Source organism: Desmodus rotundus, chromosome 8 (genome assembly GCF_022682495.2).
Source record: "Desmodus rotundus isolate HL8 chromosome 8, HLdesRot8A.1, whole genome shotgun sequence".
Lineage (NCBI taxonomy): Eukaryota > Metazoa > Chordata > Mammalia > Chiroptera > Phyllostomidae > Desmodus > Desmodus rotundus.
Window position 1 is genome coordinate 124,837,960 of NC_071394.1, and position 17,139 is coordinate 124,855,098.

At 43.2% G+C, this 17,139-nt stretch overlaps 1 protein-coding gene across 1 annotated transcript in view; it reads right to left on the minus strand.

Annotated features, from left to right (window-relative positions):
* Positions 1 to 17,139, minus strand: part of SCN10A (sodium voltage-gated channel alpha subunit 10) — a 99,833-nt gene that overhangs the window by 82,320 nt on the left and 374 nt on the right. The window lies entirely within an intron of this gene.

Here is a 17,139-nt window from a genome sequence, read left to right on the forward strand (position 1 = left end):
CATCCCTGGGCTGTATGCAGCTGCTTGTAGCCCTAATTTGGAATCCTTATTTCTCAGTCAATTTAAATGCAGTGGGGGCAGCATGCTTCCTGGGAAGCAGCCATGTTGCACCCATGTATTATATGGAATTAGTCTGGGAATTAGTCTGGGCTTGGGATTCACTTCATGGATTGATGGCTGGGGAGGAGCCAATTCAAGATATTTCTATTCTGCTTCATTCCTAAGCTCAGCCTTGGCTTTGAAATAGTCCACCTGAGTGTTTGTGGGTGTATTCCCTCCAGCCAACTAGCTGTTCCTGATAAGTCAGCCTCCCTATTTGGTGGACATTCAGCCCTCTCCAGATGAGTCAATAGGGCTATTTGGTTCCCTTGCCCCTCTTAATGTCAGGCAAGAGAGGGCCTTTCTTTATTGCTCCTCTAAGGAGCCTATATCATCCAGAGCCTGCAGGACTCTCTGGAGGAAGATTAAGCAACCCTAATACTAAACTCAGTGATGGGCAGAGATTAGCTACAGGGCCAGTGCTTTCTCCTCTGTAGTGGGATTCCTCTCTGGTTCCAGCTCCCCTGAGCCAGACCCAAGCCTGTAGATATTCTTCTCACAGCAGCTCCCATCACTCACATTGCATGATCAATCACAGGGGTTCCTTCAGAGAAGATTTATCTAACCCTGCATTTCCCCCAATGCCTTCTGCTGAATTTTAGTGCACTGTAAATAGGAAGTCTGAGGGATAAACAATGCTGGCCAAACTTCCCCCTTGAAATGCATTTGTCAAAAAGTATGAAAGACACTAACTTGTTTCACTGTTCTTTTTATTCTGTAAAGGAGTGTTTTTAAGGAGTGTCAGTCATTTCTGGACATGGCAGGCAAGTAAAGGAGAATGTCCGGCTCGTGGTGCACACGGCTGCACTTGCCAGCAGACACTGTGCTATCTGCCTCCTGCTCTCCAGCTTGCAGCCCACTTGTCAATTTTTGTCCTAAATAAAATAAATTCTTTAATTTTTCTAATTGGTTGTCTTTTCTTCTAATGTAAAGTTTTTTTTTTAAATCATATGAATAGATTTTGATTGTTTCTTTAGGTGATTGATTCATGAGCCAATGTTTACTGTTTATGTTAATCTAAATGCAGCAACATCTCCTGAGAGCTTGCTGATGACTTGGTAGGTCATGATGACTTTAAAATTGTTCTCTGGCCCCAAGAGTTTGCGAAATCCTGACCTAACACATGGTTTCTTTTCTTTTCTGTCTTTCTTTTTTTTTTTTTTTTTTGAAGATTTTATTTATTTAATTTTAGAGAGAAGGGAAAGGAGGGAGAAAGAGGGGGAGAGAAACATCTATGTGTGGTTGCCTCTTATGTTCCCCCTGCTGGGGACCTGACCTGCAACCCAGGCACGTGCCCTGACTGGCAACCCTTTGGCTGGCAGGCCAGCACTCAGTCCACTGAGTCACACCAGCCAGGGCCTAATGCATGGTTTCTAATGCAGCCAGATCTCTGGGACTCTGGCCCACCATGGTCCACACAAAACCTGGAAGGCACTCCAATGACTCTAGGTTTTCTGTGGACTATAATGTTCTCAGGAAGTCTGCCATCCCCAGGACTTGTCTGGGAGTAAACCGGATGGCTTGGTCACAGGTGTGTAGAGAAGTACCTGTGGGGCATTTCCCCTATGTGCTTTAGAGATGCTAGACCTAAAGCTTTTACAACAAGCATATGTTCTCTTGGCTCTCTGCAGTAACCACAGGCTCTAAGGAGTGAGTTTGAAGATGCAGATTCCAAGACTCCACCTGTTACGATTCTAATTCAACAAGCCTGAGGTAAGGCCCAGGAGGCTGCATTTTGTACAAGCTCATGGCTGAAGCTGCTGAAGGTGTTCTACCTTTGAGAGGCACCAGAAGCATCTGCAACTGTGGACATGAGAAAGAGTGCAGGTCAGGGGTATGGGATCAGGGAAGGATCTGATGACCTACTCCCACAGTTTTAGAGCTTTGGTGAAACTCTTACTGGATTCTGGAGACGGGTCAGAAGTTAATGTTGGGTGTGTTAGAGAAGAAGAGATCTAGCACCAAGTGGTGGGGTGTTTTTGTTGAGTGGTCATCCCAAGAAACTATGACTCTTCAGAGGTTTTGTTCGGGCACTCCTTAAGGCCTCCTTCCTCATGTTGTCAGAGTTAGGGCAACTGCTGGTCCACAACTTAAGGGACCTTATACTCATGGGATGGAAACAAAGAGTGGAATTTGGTTCTTCTGAGGATCAAGTTTCTGTAGGTATTTACCCTGTATCTAGGGATTCTGGGATATAAAAAAAACCTACTGTATCTCCTCTTGATGGGCCATCTAGACATCTTAACATGGATTACTGAACTCTGGTAAATAAGTAGTTTCTAAGAAATGATTAAACCAACTTAAGGTGATTGAAAAGACACCAGGTGTTCCACAATTGTAATTTCACTGGTGATGGAAATAGCTTTGATTGGTCCTTAGTCAGGACCTATAATCCAGGAGGGCCAGCAGACTCAGGGCTGTTAAATGGAGCTGGATGTGAATAAGGGTGGAAGTGAAGGTCTCCCTGAGATTACAGTGGGCAGCACAGGTGTGATACTGTAATTTCTAATGAGAAATATTTGTTCTTCAGTCCCCTGTTTCTGGCACAGAGCTCCTAAAACCCTTGGAATTTTCTAAGTAATGACAGCCATAAATGCATCTTTTGTTATGTTTATGAGGTGGCTTTTGGGACTCACTGTAGAGTGGGGGCTGGTTGCCAGTGGAGCCAACCATGTGATTAGAGAGTTGGAACTTTCAGTACCACATGCTGACCTTAAGGAAGGGGAGAGGGGCTGGAGATTGAGCTCATTCACGAATGACCAACAATTCATGCCTATATGAAAAAACCTCCATAAACACCCACGAGGGCAGAGCTCGAAGAGCTTTTGCATTGGTAAACATGTGGGATTTGGGGAGAGTGGTACCCTGGAGAGGGCAAAGAAGCCCCACACCCTCTCCTCATACCCTGTGCTATGCATCTCTTCCACCTGACTGTTATATCCTGTCCTAATAAACCAGTAATATGGCAAGTAAAATGTTTCTCTGAGTTCTGTGAGTCCCTCTGGAAAATTAATTGAACACAAGGAGGGGGTCATGGAAGCCTTTGATCTTATAGCCAGTAGGTAACAACCTATGCTTGCGATTGGTGTCTGAAGTGTGTGTATGGAGAGGGGCACAGTCTTGTGGGATTGAGCCCTTAATCTGTGGGGTTTGACGCTATCTCCAGGTAGGTAGTGTCAGAATTGAATTGCATTGTAGGACACACAGCTGGTGCATGGAGAACTGCTACCTGGTGGAGTAGGGAACATACCCTCTCCCCCCCACCCCTACACACATTGGAATGGGATATTAGACCATATTAGCAGGGCAGAGGATCCTTTCTTCCAGCTTATGTTGTTCTTACTAGGAAAAATGTTTCTCTAATCATACAGTAAGTCTGAGTTGATCACAAAGATGGCTGAGCCCCATGAGAAGAACTACTTAATTCATCGATCCACAGCAACAGCAACATTAGGCATAACCAAATCTTTTAATCCCCACATAAATGCTGTAGAGTGGGTAGAAGGTATTTTCTTACATATAAGAAAACTAAGAACCCTTAGTGTCTGTGCTTACTGTAGGCTATAAAGATATAATTGTTCTACACAAGCTTGTCTCTGAATCTTTTCATTCCATACCTAGTGCTCTCCCATTTCTCAGATGGGTCTGGCTGGCTGAAGCAGTTCTGGAACCTACTGATGGGGGCAGCATGGCAGGACTCTGGGGCTCGAGAGAAGCAGGGACTGAACTGAATACAATCAGATTTAGTGAGGTTTCAAGAGGCCTCAGAGAACAGCTTCCTTGTCTTGAAATATATAGCTCACTGAGACTCAGAATCCAAGAGAACACTTTCCCCACTAATGTGGCAGATATGATGTGGGCAAACAGGTAATTATTGTGTTTCTAGAGCCTGATTAATAGATGCAAGTGTCAGCCCCCTTCCCATGTTGGATGATGTCTTCTCATGCTTTTCACAATTGCTCTCATCTATTTATAGACAACCAAAATGATCATTTTCATTCAGGTGATCCTAAATCTGGGCCTTTCCTCTGAGTTCCAGACCCATTAATCCAATGCCTTTGTACATGTCCTCTTGAATGCTCCATAGATACCTCAAAATCATTGTCTCCCATGATCACTCCATCTTCTCCACTGCCCCCAACTTCTCCTCCCATATGTTCCTTGTTTCAGTAAATTGAATAATCATTTTCTAAGCTGGAAATTTAGGGATCCTCCTTTATGCCTCTGTCTACAACAAGCTTCTTCCCTTATTCCAGACATTGTGTTAGACTGTGGGTACAGCAGTAAACAGGCTATAAACTCATAACTTTTGGGAGCTTAAAAGTAGCTCTGGGTCGCAGCCAACTTTCTGGCCAGCATTCCAGGCAGACACTTTCCAGAGGAGAAAAAGACTGAAGTTATGATGACAACATGAGTAGTCTGGAGTCACATTTGAAATGCAAATTTAAATTTATACCTGCAACCTAGGCCTTTCAACTACATTCTAAATTCTTATAGTCAACTGTCTACTCATTATCCCTCAAATGGATGTCTGGTAGATCTATAAAGCCTATTAATTTCTTTAACCCAGATGTACTCTTCCCTTAGTCATCTTCATTTCAATAAATCAAAACTTCATCCTTCCAGTAATTCAGGCCTCAGATCTTGAAAGTTTGGAATTAGCCATCACTTCTCCCTCTTAACTCTCATATTGGGTCCCTCAGAAAATTCTAATGACCTAGTTTCTAAAGTCTAGCTGTCTGCTTATCATCACAGCCACTGCCACCACCATTGAACAATGCGCCACCATCTCTTGGCCTGGATGTAATTCATATATGTTCTGAGTGTGTCTCATGGGTACCATTCTCTCAAATCCTTGCAGTCTATACTTTTTAAAGCAGCAAGAATGATCCTTTAAAAACGTGCCTTGAAGCATGTTCCCATAAATTTCATCTTTAAGCTCATCTCATCTCATTCTCTGTCTTGCTCACTGGGACCCAGTCCCAGAGAGACCACCTTGCTGTCTCTTGGACACACCAAACACACTCTTGCCTCAAGCTTCTTGAAGTTGTTATCGCTGCCTGGTATTCCCTTCCCATTTATAACCATATGGCTCATTCAAATATCAACTTGTTAGAGAAACCTCCCCTGACCATCCTTTCCCAAACAACAGCCCTTGGCCATTCTCTATCCCTTTATCTTTCTTTTTTTCCTCATAGCTCTTTCAACTAACTAATATTAGCATTTTGTTTACTATCTGCTTCAACTAGAATTTTTGCTGCCTAAAATTATGGATTTTGTCTGTCTGGTTAACTGTTGAACTCTTAACATGAAAACAGTGTTTGGCACATGCTAGGTGAGACACATACACTTGTGGAATAAACTCAAGGGATTCTGTATGTGTATGTATCAGATATTTATAGAATATTGCTAGAGCTTTTAACCTGCCATGAGGACAGGGTTTGGAGGAAACAGGAGAAAGAAAGCACAAATACTTCAACTATGATACCAGGATGGGTAGAAACTGACCATATCCTATGTTACTAAAGAAAAAAAAGCACCTTTTGTTCAATAGAAGTTTAAGGCTTAGGGTTCCCAAGTCCACCCTGATTTGGATAAATGTTGCTCTGCAGGGTAAAAGGAGAGTATGGCTAGACTATCTAATTCATGGCATGAGCAAACAAACTAGCATTAGAACTGGGGTTACTGATGGGCTCTCCATGCTAATGGAATTAAATGTCCCTGTTCTGGAGATGTGATAAGACTAGTCAAGATGTAGGTTCAGTCAAGATGGAGGCATAGGTAGAAACCCTTCACTTCCTTGCACAACTAAACAGTGAATAATAACCAATCTAAAATCAAACTGTGTGGAACTCAGACAACAAAGGAATTAAAGAAACAGTCAACCAGACCAACCAGACTGGTAAGATGGGTGGACAGAGAGAACCCATGGCAAGGTGGTGGACCCCACGGGTAGGGTTGACTGAATGGGAAACTGAGACTCAGAGCTGACTGTGGGCTACAGTGGGGGTTGCTGCAGCAGGAGAAACTCCCAGTCTCACATGAGAGTTCATTGAAAAGTGGGGCTAGAGCTGAGCAGGTGAGCTGCATTGTTCTCTCTGTGGCCCCTCCCCCACAAGCAGCAATGCAGCAAGGAGGGTTGCCCTGCCCTGGTGAATAACTAAGGCCCGATCCCTTACAACTTAACAGGTGCACTGAGACAAAGAAATAGGGCCCAAATGAAAGAACATATCAAAACTCCAGAAAGAGAGCTAAGTGATGAGGAGATAGCCAACCTATCTGATAGAGAGTTTAAAGCCCTGGTAATCAAAATGCTCATAGAACTGATTAAGCTTGGTTGAAAAATGAAAAAAACAAATGAAATAAAGCAAAATATTCAGGGAACCAACAGTGACAGGAAGAAACCAGGAATCAAAGGAATGACTTGGAAAAAAAGGAAGAAATAAACATCCAACTGGAACAGAATGAAGAAACAAGAATCCCCCAAAATGAAGAGAGACTGAGGAATCTCTGGGACAACCTGAAACGTTCCAATATCCAAATTATAGGAGTGCCAAAAGTAGAAAAACAACAGCAAGAAATTGAAAACTTATTTGAACAAATAATGAAGGAAAACTTCTCCAATCTGCAAAGGAAATAGATGTCTAGGAAGTCCAGGAAGCCCAGAGAGTCCCAAAGAAGTTTGACCCAAAGAGGAACACACCAAGGCACATCATCATTAAGTTACCCAAGATTAAAGATAAAGAGAGAATCTTAAAAGCAGCCAGAGAAAAGGAGAGAGTTACCTACAAAGGAGTTCCCATAAGACTGTCAGCTGATTTCTCAAAAGAAACCTTGCAGGCAAGAAGGGGCTGGAAAGAAGTATTTGAAGTCATGAAAGGCAAGGACCTACATCCAAGATGACTCTATCCAGCAAAGCTTTCATTTAGAATGGAAGGGCAGATAAAGTGCTTCCCAGATAAGGTCAACTTAAAGGAGTTCATCATCACCAAGCCCTTATTATATGAAATGTTAAGGGGACTTATCTAAGAAATTAAAGAAGATCAAAAACTATGAACAGTAAAATGACAACAAGCTCAAAACTATCAACAAATGAACCTAAAAAAAAAAAAGAAAAACAACAAAAACAACTAGAACAGAAACAGAATCAGAGAAATGGACATCACATGGAGGGTTTTCAGTGGGGAGGGGGAGGGGAGGAATAGTGGGGAAATGGTACAGGGAAGAAGAAGCATAATTGGTAGGCATAAAATAGACAGGAAATGTCAAAAATGGTATAGGAAACAAAAAATTCAAAGAACTTATATGTACAACCCATGGACATGAACTAAGGGGAGGATGCTGGAGTATTGGTGGGTGCAGGGCAGAGGGGGGATAAAGGAGGACAAATTGGGAAAACTGTGATAGCATAATCAATAAAATATACTTAAAAAAAAGACTAGTCAAGACTTAGAATTATAGATAGCCAGTGATAATATGTAAAACTGAGCTGTTCATTGTCCTGGAGCAACAGGGCACTGGACACGTGAGTAAGTTGCCCGGGGAAGAGATGGAATTTGAAGTAGCTATGCCACTGGGAAAGTATAATGTGCTGTTTGTGGTGATGAAAATGAGACCACACTAACCCTGCCCAGTAGTCAGAAATTGAGCCTTAGCTATCTGTAGCACCAGAAAAATATCGCTGAGCCATCTTTGAAGTTGAATAGTCTTGATTTGCCTTTGGTGCTAAAGGAATGGAAATAGGGGAATCCTTGCCAAACATATTTTACCTCTGAATGATCCAGAGATAAAAGCTAGCTAACCCGTTGTCCAGGGATGGAGTACAAGGTATCTACACTGTGGAGGAAAGTGCGTGCTCTCTCTGTGGTTCTGAAAGAGCCAGGCTGTGTCTGGGATGGCCTTGAGCTGTCCGAGGTGCTGAACAAAAGCTGCAGGGAATGGATGAGAGCTGAATGGGAAAAGTGTTTTTGTTTGTTTGCTTGCTTGTTTATTCTATTACAGTTATCCCATTTTTTCCCTTTTGCCCCCCTCTAGTCCACAGTCAATCCCCTCTCCATTGTCTATGCCCACGCATCATCCGTACATGTTCTTTGACTAGTCCCTTCCCCTTTCTTCCACCATTCCCCACTCCCCCCTCCCCTCCTACAGCTATTAGTCTGTTCCAGGTTTCCATGTCTCTGGTTCCATTTTTCTCATTAGTTTATTTTGTTCATTAGATTCCAGTTACAAGTGAGGTCATATGGTATTTGTCTTTTGCCAACTGGCTTATTTCACTTAGCATAATAGTCTCCAGTTTCATCCATGCTGTCGCAAAAGGTAGGAGAGGAGTTGATCTGGTTGTGGTGCTGAATGAATGTGCCAGGCTGAAGTGCTGAAAACAACGAACTTTCTGTAGGGGCTAAAGTAGAATAAAGAAGTAATTCAAGAAAGAAAAGGATCTGGAAGTTTGGAAACATGCCTAAAATGCATGTAATCAAAACATCTCTGCCCATCAGAATGGAGGTCCAAATGAAGTCAAAGAGGAGGAAGATATTTCTTTATAAAAGGTCTTTACTTTCCCGCTATCTCTCTGAACCCACTGAAAATGAGATCATAATGAGGGAAAATATTTTTATCACGAAGAAGAAAGCAAGCTCCTCACCACATGATCTGGGAATGTTGTGAACCCAGAAACTCAGGGTGGTTGATTGAGTCAGATATAGAGACTTTGAGTTATAATTATTCAAAAAACCCCAGAGAGGTAGTTTGGTTTTATCAAAGTAGTACCGGACTTGGTGACAGGAAGCTTGAAATCTGACAGTAACAAGGTTTTTGAATTATCTGGTCCTCAGTCCTATGATTTGTAAACTGGAGATGATAACATCAGCCCTGCTAATCTGACACTGTTGTTGGGAGAATCAAATAATGTACATAAAAGCATTTTGTAAGCTAAGTGCTGTACAAATGCACAATATAGACTTTAATATTTCCCATTATGCATGCGATTTAATAGCCAGTAGCCACTTAGTCTATTTCAATTCCACATCACTAACTCTCAGCGTATAAACTAAATAAACATGTGAGATCATTTACAATTAAACACAGCACAAAAAGCTCATAATGTTTCCACTTTCTTTCTCCATCCCCCATTGTGTGAATACTTTTGAATATGGTTCAGCAGCTTGAAATAAAAGTGCTTATTTAACGAGGTAATATGAATTATAATAGTTTTAAAAATTTGAATGGGATTCATGCTGTTAATAAGAGTTATTTAAAACATATAGAATCTACTTTCTTTCCTTTATTTCTCACAGCCTCCTCCAACAGAATTCCTGTCCTATTCAACAGGACCCTATCAAAATATATCATTGACACATCTCCAGAATCCTTGGGGGAGGGGGCCTGGCAAGCACTGTGAGTTATAATTTTTAAAACTGTGGCTTAACATGCTCAGGTATATTTGTGTAAGCCCAAGATTTTGTAAGGATTAAGTGCAAGCTTGATTCAATGAGAATATTGAAATCACCATAGAGTCCATTCTTTGCCATTAGTAGAGTCCTGGTAGACAGTAGAATTTAAGCAATTTCATAATGTAATTAAGGTTTTTTAGAGATACTTGGTTCCCCTAGCATCAGACTTAACTAGATGACATAATATCACAAAGAACATGCATGACAAATGTATCCTTTAATACATGTCTCAACTCCTTAACATACTCTGACATATCTCCCCCCAGCCCCTTTTGCTAAAGATTTTATGATGTTGTAAATGACCTCTAGGGTGCCAAATACAGATGAATTTTTAAATCTGGACTTACTTAACAGCAGGGTTTGACATAGTGGACTAATATTTTATTGAAATCCTCTCTCTTTGTTCCATCTAAAACTTCATTGCAGGCTTTTTTGGGGGGTCTGGCCATTAAATATTGGTGCTTCTTGGAGTTCTGTCCTAACCCTCTTCTACGTCCCCTCTTGTGGAAATCCAATCTTCTCTCATGGTTTTAACTTCCACTCAAACCTCTCTTCTGTGCCAATCTGGCCTACTTCCTTATTCTTTTTTGATATCTTCTCTACCTAAATTAGCTTTCCCCTTGTTCCCTATTTTGTTAAATTGCACCATCAAGCACCTAGTTGCTCACATGATAAACCCATAGATTCTCTCTCCCTTACTCTTGTGCTCCAACCACCAAGCCACAGCCCTCTCTTATCTGGCTGGCTTCTATGTTTGCTTGTTGACTGGTCTCTTGCATATGTACACAACAACCAACATGCTCTTTGGTTGTCTACATACACAGCAACCAACGTGATCTTTTAAAAATGTAAATCTGATCATATTGCTCCTCTGATTATACCTTTCAAAGGCTTCCCAAGCTCTTCAGACAATGTCTAAATTCATTCACATGGCACACGAGGCATGGCATGATCTGGTCTCTGCCCATCACCTCCTCCTACATCACTCTTTCCCTGTTTTGCTCCCAGCAGTCACCCTCATCTGCCTTCAATAACTCAAATCCACCAAGTTCCTTTCCACTTTGGTAAATTCACAAATGCATTTTTTGCTCAATAATACTTTTCCCATCTCTTTCTTTGACTGGCTTCTATTTTTCCTTCAGCTTACTTTAAATATCCCTTCTTCAGAGCAACATTTCCTGAATGGATTAGTTTTCTTTGTAACTCACTTGCACAGCAGCCTGTACTTCTGTGGTGGCCATTTATTTAAGCAATTATCTCTTCAGTGGCTGCTCCTGTGCTAGAAATAAGCTCCCTGATGCCAGGAACTACATCCATCTTTTTCCCTGTGGTATCCTTAGCACCTAGGACAATGTGACACATGTGAGTGTTCAATAAATATTTGCCGAGAAAAGGAATAAGTGTATGAATGATGGTGGCCCTCTCAGAGACGGGCTATTTTAGAAGGAGCATCATGGATGTGACCTGTAATTATCAATGTTTAGCCCAGAGTTTCTGTTGTCAATGTGCCCAATTTGACCCTAGCATGAAAAAGATGGTCCCCACTTCCCCAAGATGCTGAGCATGATGGTGTTTATCTGGAGTAGAAAGAGGAGTCCAGAGCTGTACATGGAGGAGAGAAGGCTGAAATGGGGGAGAAGATGCTGAAGGAGAATGTGGTGACATTTACCAAGAGAGAGTCATTGCAATGCAATGAAAAGAACTATGATTTGGGAGTGAGGAAACCTGGCTCAACCCTGGACCTTCTGTTGACTTGTTTTCTGGCGTTAAGCTGTTGGGTTTTTGTCTCTGAGAAGCAGTTAGCCAACAGGAAGATGAGAAAGTACTCTGAGGTAACATTTGTAATTTCTGGTTCCTTGGGAGTCTGGACGTGATGCTACAGTTTTGACTCCCTTCTGCGTCTGCTCTTGTGAGGGGTTTGTCTAATTAAGGGCTAAGTAGGTTTCCTGAAGTCAGGCTGACTCTGCAATAGCAAACATCAAGACTGGGTTTGATTGTGCACCTGACACAAGGATTTCTCTCTAACATGATTGGACAGTTGCCTTTTGGATGCAATAAGAGGATTGAAGACTAAGAGGGTTGGCCTTCATAGGTATTTTGGTTCTTGACTCCCTAGGAAACGAGAAGGAAGAGATTTGTGTTCTCTGGGCTACAGGATCAAATGAGAGCATGGCCTCTGTCTTTAAGGTTCAAGGGCTTCTCCCTTGAAAATGCTGCATCCTGGAAGTGCCCAGCTGAGCTGCTGGTGGTTGCAGGGTGAGCCTAGAGAATGCAGCTCTTCCTTGTTTGGTCAACTACTCAATAACGCTTTTATTTTCAGTCATTGCTGAAGGCCTACTGTGCATTAACACCATCAGCCCTAAATCTGTGATAAACCATATTCAGTCTTTGGGTATCCCCTTTTTCTGGATTTTAGTTACATCATCTACACAACGAGGGAGTTAGTCTAGGCTAGACTGAGGCCCTTCCATCTTGACAGGAAGCCATATTTCTTGATTGGGAGACCTTTGAGCCTTCTCAGGAACTTACTACCTTACTACCAGGAAATAATGAGAAAAATAAGAACTAAATTATGTGATTCTGACCATGGAGTGTTTAGCAGTAAAGACAAATGCCTCAACGTATTGAAGGAGCCAGGGGCCAACATAGACGAGGGAAGCTGGTAGTCTTCCTGGACGAAGGTGTTTATAGAGTGTTCCCAATCACTGTCTGCATCACAATATGAATGTCCCATACTCGGGGCTTGGAGACGCACAGTGCACCCTGGGCTCTGGGACCCTAAAGCATCCTAAAGCAGACCCACACCCTAAAGCGGACTCACACCCAGGACGAAGGCTCCCACCAGGGCTCTCTCTCTGTGTTTGACCTTGGTTGAACACCTCCTAAAAGCAGGGGCACCTCTATGGGGCCCTTTTCCATATGGCCATTCTACAGCTGTTACTATTCTTCTTACACTTCATTATTTTAGAGCCAAATAGGTTTCTCATGAACAATAGCCCCTCTTTTTCTTTTTTAAGTTTCTCAAGGAAAATATGCAAATTCTGACAGATAGAAAAGAATTTTGGACAAGGTTCTAAGGCAACAGCACTGTGAATATTATGTAAATGCCAAGCAATATAATGCAGCCCATCAGTTTATACCAGGGAAGCAAAGGGTACTAGGAAAATCCGGGGCTGCCGCACGGCTCCTGAGGTTGAAAGAATCTGTCTTTTGTCCACATATCACACTGTGATTTGGTCCTCAAATTCTGCTGCCAAATGGCAAATGCTGACAAAAATAGTATCACCTTGTAGGCCACAGTTGACACGTCCCTTCCTCCGAGAGGACTTTCTTAATCTTGTCTTTCTAAATTAGGTGCCTCCAAGATGGTTTCCCAAAGACCCTTTTTCTTTCTCAACATACATCACAGTTTATAATCCTATTTATTTGTCTGTTTGTTTAATGCCTGTCTGCCCCACTAGACTATAAGGCCTGTGAGGGCAGGAACAAATTTATCCTGTGCACAGATCTGAGCCCCCCCCCCAGCCCCCCGCCCCTCCACCCCCGTATCTGGCAGTGTGTAGTGTGGAATACTGTCCTTAGGTAAAAATGGCGCCTTGGTGAAATCGTCACATTTTAAAAAAACAATGTAGCTTATGCTCAGTGTTTCAGATCTTTCAAAATGCATTGTGAGATTGCCTCTACTATGTGAGACCTCTATACCTTTCTTATTCATTCTGACACTTATCCCATCTTTCCCCGAATACAATCAATGGTTCCCACCGGTTAAGAAACCAATATGTAGACAGGTAGCATGGTTCATTGGTTAAGATCTTGGATTCTGGAGCTAGACCGTCCGAGTTTCAATCCGCATTCTACAAATTACTAGCTGTGGGACATTGGAAAGTTTACTTAACTTCTCTGTTCTCATCTATAAAACAGTTGTGAGAATGAAATGAGGAATACTTAGAATAACACTTACGTATAGTGCTTAAAACCATCACCAGTGCATAGGAAGCATTATATTAATTTTGCTGTTAGTATCATTCCCTAAGGGAACATGATGATTAAGTTGTTAACCCAGAAGTGCTATGCAGTCTGATTCCACATCAGACCATACAGTCTTCCCTGAAGCACAGCTATCTCCAGTCCACAGGTGAAGAATCTGAGATCCAGGTGGATCATGGGTCTTGCCCAAGGCCTCCAGGTAGAAGAGGCAGACAGCTGGGGCAACAGCCCAGGTGTTCCAGTGCTTTCCCTCCTCCAGCACCAATGCTTTCAGTTTCCCCAGGATTCCCTTTCTCCTGCCCTCATACTGATTGCCCACAAAACTAAGACTGGAATAGACTTAGCAGAATGAGCACCGAACCAGTGGGCTAACTAGGATGTTCTGCACTGTCTCTACTATTAGCCCATCTCTACAGCTAAGACACTGAACCTTGAGGCTGGCTCATCTAGGTTGTAGTTTATCGGAGACCTAAGGCATTATTCTTATCTCTTCTGCCCAGAAGGTGAGGAATGAAAATATTAGCACTGATTATTCTTGGGGAATGGGATGACTGGTGATTTCTTGAAAATAGAGGGATAATACATACACACAAAATGTATACAATACACAGGTATTTGCATAAATTTATACTTTGATATTTTTAACATATGCAAATACCTGTGTAACTACCATGAAGACCAAAATATTAAACATTCCCTGCACCTCAGGATTTTCCCCCAGGTCCCTTCCCAGTGGCTAACTTCCTCCCCAACCCCCATGGGGGTCACCACTGTTCTGACTTCTGTCATCAGAGGCAGCTTTTTCTAGGTGTCTCTAAACCTTTGCCTGTATCACTGTGCCCAGTGCGAAGTGGCCTCCCTCTCTTCTCCATCTATCTACCCCACCCACTGCTAAAGGCCTTCCTCAACTCTCCTCTCCCTAACACATCCCTGAATTGTCCTGCTGGCCAACTCCAGGAGCATTTCAAAATCATCATCATCATCATCATATCATGATTCACTCCTTCTCTTCTGCCCTAGGACTATGTTTAATGCAATGTCAAGCTCACACCTGCTGATGCATTTGCTTTGGGTCCCTCTCTACAGAGTGTCAACAAAACATCTCCAACAGGGACCCCGTCCCCTCCGGTCATGTTGTAGCCAGTCAGTGTCATGTGGTACTGGGGGAATGACTCAAATTGTGGGCAGGGGACCTTTTGCCAGCAGCCAACTATGTGACCTTGAATAAGTCACTGAAACTAAAACTGCAGGTCTCAGTCTCTTCATCTATAAAATAAGGGCATCGGACTAAATAATAATAGGAACAGGAGCTAACACATTGTGCTGAGCCCTTTACATCCTCCTGTTTAAACTTCACAGTCACCTTGTGAAACAGGTATTATAGGGAGGGGGAGAATTGCTTAACATGCTAGTAAATAGCACAGCTGGATGCTCACCAAGATCTGGGCCGGTCTACAGGCCCCTCCACAGGGGCACAGGAGCACAGTCTACAAGGGGCAGTCTTGGCCCCTGTCCTCTACACCTGGCTGTGGTCACTTCCTGCTCTTCTGAACAAGATCCTGAAATATAGCTCCAGAGCTCTTTGGAGAGCCAGGGAAAAGCACGATGATGACCAGTGAGGTGAGAAGAGAGCCTGTGGGGTCTAATGAGCAAGGTGGACCAGAGTGACAGCCTCCGTAGGACAAAGGTTCTAAGCCTCTCAGAACTGATGGCAGCAGCCAAGGGAGAGAACACGTTTGCTTGAAGACGAGGGGGCTGAGAGAGGGTGCTGTCACATTTACATCTTCTTCCCATAGGACCCAGGACACCAAGCCATAATGTTTATTCAGGAAGCACGTACTAGTAATATTTTGATGGGAGTATAAAAACCAAGGAGACATGAACACACTCTGGTGGGGAGACAAATAGAGGCCCTACTCTGACAGGAGACACGTGCTGCACAAATACACATGAATGGAGAGGTGAGGCAGAACAGGGGGAGGGAGAGAGGGCAGTAGGCCTTGTGGGACAATGAGGTCTAGCCAGGGCTTTGGAGGACAGGTGGGACCTGGGCAGGAAGTCAGTCTGCAAAAAGGGCAATCCCGTGGATGAGGAATATATGGGAAAGGGCACGGCAGCCCCCGAGGGCTCAGAAGGAAGGCATGGGCTCCGAGTGCACGGTGTTGGTGTGGATGTGGGACCCTGGGACCAGTCGTCCACGGGCTGAGAGGGGGAGCGAATGAGAAGCGTGGGCCTGCTGCTCAGGAAGGAAGCTGAGGTCTCATGAGATCTCACAAGTCTTCTTGACCTGATTGGGCTCTGACACCACGGAATGCATGACTGTGCCCCTGCCCAGGGCCACCGACCACTGTGGAAGACTCTTTAGCTACCATTCACCATTACAGACCATTCTCAGCTTCCTCTTCCATTCCCTTCTGAAGGTGATTTTCTCAAAACCATTCTCGCAGACGTGTGCCCTTTCATGTGCCCGTGAAAAATGCCGATGTCGCTTTAAATGTTATTATTATTTTCATTACTCCCACCATTACCTGAGTGCTAAGTGGAAGAACAGGGAACCAGTAAATGACTTTTTAAGACCACTGCACAATCTTACTAGCATTTCAAGCCAACTCTATGCCATTTCAAGAGAAATTTTTCCATCAGACTAAAAGCAATTCATTTTCCTGTGTCACTTCCACCTTTTTCCCACACCATGTGGTAGAAAGCCCAACCTTTCGGCTTCTGTTATTCAAAATACATACATGTGGTTGCTTCCACCTGCTTCATTTTGCAAGTCCAGTAAAGCTGGCTCAAACTACATTTTTAAATCATAGCAGGCATTTCTCTCTTTTTCCGGCACCAATCAAATCAGCCAATCTTAAAAAGGAAATTGTGACCAAGAATCAAACTTACACTAAATGCACTTGAACTGTGGGGGAGAAAAAGGCCAAACAGAGCCAGAATCACAGACATTTCCGAGTCGTTCTTCTGGATTGCGGATTTGGGGCCGTAAACAAGGCACAGGTGGCTTTGGTCCTGCCTGTTGTCACCTCCGGACATGCATGCTCGCTCCACTGCAGCTGGACACCGCCCCTGACCACCCGGGGTTGTCTTTCTTCACCACAATTTTAAAACAGGGATTCCCCGACCTTGTAGCCCATCTGAGTTTTCTGGAGAGCGTTGAAAAAAAAATACAGGTTCCTGGTTGTCACTCCTAGACACCCAGATTCAGTGGGCCTAGTGTGAGGTCCAGGAATCTGTATGTATAAAAAGTTCTCCAGTTTATTCTGATGTGTGAGCAAGAGTGGAAACCGCTGCTTTCGATCTCGCCACACTTCTCCAACAAGGGTACTTGTTGCCTTGGGTGTGAAGCAAAACTTCTCTCTGAAGGAGTGCATCACCTCTGGCCCAAAGACCATGGACTCTTTGCTTTCTATGTCCCTTTTGATTTAGCTCGAACATTTTCATCAATACTCCTGGGATATTTGGCCTCTGTTACCGCATCTTTGGTAAAACTTCTGAAATCACACCTGCTAATAGAACATCTCTCCATATCAATGAGAATCTTTGAGGAGGGTCATTTGACATTGATATGGCAAGTAGAAATTGATAGTATTTGGATTTA